Below are 4,382 nucleotides of genomic sequence, written 5' to 3'. Positions count from 1 at the left end.
TTCTACAGCTGGATGCCCTTCCTAACGCCAACCACTCCGAGAGTGTAGTGGGTGCTTTTACGTGCCACCAGCACGAAGGCCAGTCAGGCGGTACTGGCAATGGCCACGCTCGAAATGGAGTATTTTACGTGCCACCTGCACAGGAGTCAGTCCAGCGGCACTGGCAACGATCTTGCTCGAATGTCTTTTCATGTGCCACTGGCACAAGTGCCAGGAAGGCGACGTTGGTAATGATCATGCTCAAATGGTGCTATTTACGTGCCACTGGCACAGAAGCCAGACAGCTGCTCTGGCAACGATCACGCTCAGACGGTGCTCTTAGTGTTCCACTGGTACTAGTGCCATCACGATTTCGCTTTTGCTTGCCCCCAACAGGTCTTCGCAAGCTGAGTTTAGTGTTCAATGAAAGAGACTTTGGCATGGGTGCCAGTTGTCAAATTTAGTTCGATTTCGATTTCACTTGCCTCAACAGGTCTTCACAAGTGGAGTTTAGTGTCCAATGAAGGAATATTATGCATAAGTGGGCTGGCTACATCCCTGGCAGAGGCCTTGGATTTTTGCAGAGGCCTAGCGAATAAAATTTATTTAGGATAGATGGTACAAACACAGCTTTTACATGATGTAAGAAATCAGATATCCACGTGTCTTGGATCCTGTTGAATGACAAATAAGAGCTAATTAGCTGCGAGACAAAATTGTGATGGTAACAGAAATATGAGTAGTGTCGTGTGTGAGGTTTATTCAGAAAATATATTCAGTTCATGGCTTGGACTTACTGTAACAAATTATAGCAGGTGCCAGTGAAGTTGGTAACATGACATTTAATTTCCTTGTAGGCTGTGGCAATAGAATTAGTTGCTGAACAAGTCGCCATGATGAAGCAGGAGAATGACAATGGTCTGAAATCTATTAAGCAGGTGTCATTGTAGCTACGGTGATAAGAAGTCGGCCGAGGCAGACGTTATAACGACAGTAACTGCATGTGTGTGTGCCTTAGGCAGAAGAGAGATTTGTGTTTCTTGGTATCTAAAATGAGAGAGAGAGAGAGAGAGAGAGAGAGAGAGCCAAAAATCCTTGGAATATATAGGAGTTGGCTGCCACATCACCTGTTGGCGTTTTCCAGCAAAGGGCCGTAATTCGGCTATCTTTATGTTACACGTATGTTGAATATGGATGATGATGATGGTGCTATGCATTAGATGTATTTATTTATTTTCCTTCTGGAAATTACTTCAGCTGTTCAAAAGTATTTTAAAACATTTATTTAGAAGGAAAGATGTTTTAAAATGAAACTTTCCATTATTTATGTCCCCCTGGCTTCTTTATTCATCTGGAACTTTTGAAACCACATTTAATATAAATTGTCCTTTAATCGATGATTTATGATCCCTATCCCTCTTGAATTAGTAGAGGTAGTTATTTAGAATTTTTCTTTTGCACATATATTTATCTGTATGTCTGTAATGAACTTGTAATAACAAATCATTCTTAAGACCTGCTTTATGTCAGCTGGCACTGACATGAGGTAGGTCTTGGAAAGCAATCTTGTCCTTATATTTTACCTCTGTTTTTATCAGTTTGCCAGTTAAAAGTCATTATTGGAAGCACAAAGCTTCTAGGTACAGTTGTATTGTATATTGATTAAACTGAACAAATAAAAGCAACTGTAGACCCATATACACACGACTAATGATATGACCGAAAGAAATATATCTCAGTGGAGCATTCTGCATACTGAATACTAATATTCACTTACATAATAGGAGGTACTCCCATACCTAATACAAAGGAGAATCAAAAATTGTACACACTTGTTTTTTTCAATGTATTTATACAAAAGCAGGGGATAAACAAATACATTGTCTTTCTATATAGTCTCGTTCCTTTTCAGTGCACTTGGTCCAGCGGTCCACAAGCTTGTGTATTCCCTCTAAGAAGAAAGTTTTCAGTTGGTTGTGCAACCATTTATGTACCACTTCCTTCACATCATCTGTAGGAAATTGACGACCTCATAAACCATCTTTGAGTGGTCCAAAAATATATTTGGAAGGGGCGAGATCTGGACTGTAGGCAGGGTGTTTCTGCACCTCAAAACCCAATTGGTTAATGGTTTCAACAGTCTGGGCAGCCATGTGTGGGTGTGCATTGTCATGCAACAACCAAATTTTCTTCCACAATAAGCTTTAGCATTTGGTGCAAAATGCTAGCTTCAGTTTGTTGGCCAGCAAAGCACTGTACCTTGCACTGTTGAGTGTACACCCCTTTTCTAGGTAGTCTGTCAATATAAGCACTTTTGAGTCCCAAAAAAGGGTTAACATCACCTTTCCCATGGAAGACTGAGTCTTGAATTTCTTTGTTGCTTGCGAGCCAGGATGTTTCCACTCCATACTCTGTCTTTTGTATTATGCCTCATAATGATGGACTCATGGTTCATCTCTTATGACTATTCTGCTCAAAATTTCCTCATCCTCAATGTTGTAGTGATTGAATAAACATTGCCAGACCTCAAGACGTTTGCGCTTGTGCTCTGCGGTTAGCTCTCTTGGCACCCATCTTGCACAGACTTTATGGAAGCCAAGCTCATTATGGATGATTTGATAAGCAGAAAACCATGACTAGCCTGCCAAGAATGAGCTACGTCATTGATGATAACTCACTGGTTCACCATTACCGTCTCTCAAGCTTGCTGAATCTTCTCATCGGTGGTGGAGGTTGATGGGTGTCCTGCTTCCTCTTCATGTGTTATGCTTGTCCAGCCACTTTTAAGCATTTCAATCCACTCGTACACACTTCTATACAGTAGTGTACTGTCCCCTGTATTGTGCTAAAAGCCTCCAATGAATTTCAGCACCTGACACACCTTCCGACCAGAGAAATCGGATCACTGTTCTTTGTTCTTCTTTGGTGCATATTGCTAGTGGAGTGGCCATGCTTATACTGTAAAGCCAGAAAGAAAAATGGTGCAATCAGGCTCAAACTTTGATCACTTGACCACAATAGTAACAACTATAAGCCCTCATGCGCAGAAGGCAGTGTGATAATAATAAAGATGTGTTATGGTAAAAGTGCAAATAATTTTTGACTTCCCCTTGTATAATGATGTGAAAAACATTGATCAACTAAGATTATCTAAGCAATTAGAATGTTCAAAATCTAAAAGCAGCTAATTAGGGTGTTACTCCAATAAGATAGATTGACTGAAAATTTTGGACAACATAGACAATGCAGATTACAGATCTTTAACATGTGTCATATATATCAACATACAATACTGGTATTCAAATGAGTGTGTGTGAATGTATGTATTTGTGTGTGCTACTTATGTGGGAGTCTGGATGTTGGGGATATCTGTTAATCCACATTGCTTTGCAGCATGAGCTTGTAGATCCCAAGCTCTAAAAATACAGAGAGTTCTAACAATTGGTTATTAATCCTGCTATGTTGCTATAGGTTGGCAGCAGTGGTGGTGAAGCCGACTTTCTACATTGGTGATGTTGGCAATGGTGGTACATGTCCTGGTAGTAGTCAATGATAAGGTGGTGGCTAGCAAAAGCAGCAATCATCATTGTTGTTGTAATGGCATCAGTCACAGAAGCAGCAAATATGGTGCTGACAGACATCAGTACCATTCATCATTGTAGTGCTGATAATGCTAGTTGTGGCAGTGATGAAGCTGGAGGTGGTTGGTAATTTATAAAATCCACTGGTCCAACTCCAATTGATTATTAATCTTCAGGTTAGCATAGAGCATTCAGTACCTCCCACTCAAGCACCTTCTTCATTAGGTAGGTACCATGACCAATACCATTACTACTACAATGATGACTTCTGGTCTTGCTTGCCACAACGATGATTGTTGCAGAAGTTCATCATTATCTTCTGCCAGAACTGTGTGGAGCTTAGGTGTATTGCTCATAAACACACACATCACCCAGTCTGAGATTCGAATTTGCGATCCTTCGACTGCGATTCTGCTGCTCTAACCACTAGGCCATGTGCCTCCACTTCAATGTGAGTTGATAGATGAAATTATATTTACATCAACTTACATCATTATATAACGTCCCTAGATAGAAATTTTTATTCCAACCATAGTAACAGTGGGAATATATATGTATATATATATATATATATATATATATATATATTTTGTAGGCGTAGGAGTGGCTGTGTGGTAAGTAGCTTGCTTATGCACCACATGGTTCCTGGTTCAGGCCCACTACGTGTCACCTTGGGCAAGTGTCTTCTACTATAGCCTCGGCCGACCGAAGCCTTGTGAGTGGATTTGGTAGACGGAAACTGAAAGAAGCCCGTTGTATATATGTATATACACACACACACACACACACACACACACACACACACACACACACACACACACA

At 40.6% G+C, this 4,382-nt stretch overlaps 1 protein-coding gene across 9 annotated transcripts in view; it reads left to right on the top strand.

The window, feature by feature from the left end:
* LOC106877276 (tyrosine-protein phosphatase 10D) overlaps positions 1-4,382 on the top strand; it is an 85,490-nt gene that overhangs the window by 5,306 nt on the left and 75,802 nt on the right. The gene's annotated exons all lie outside the window — the stretch shown is intronic.

The sequence above is a fragment of the Octopus bimaculoides genome, chromosome 2 (assembly GCF_001194135.2).
Source record: "Octopus bimaculoides isolate UCB-OBI-ISO-001 chromosome 2, ASM119413v2, whole genome shotgun sequence".
Taxonomy (NCBI): Eukaryota; Metazoa; Mollusca; class Cephalopoda; order Octopoda; family Octopodidae; genus Octopus; species Octopus bimaculoides.
This window is presented reverse-complemented; position numbering and strand designations above follow the sequence as displayed.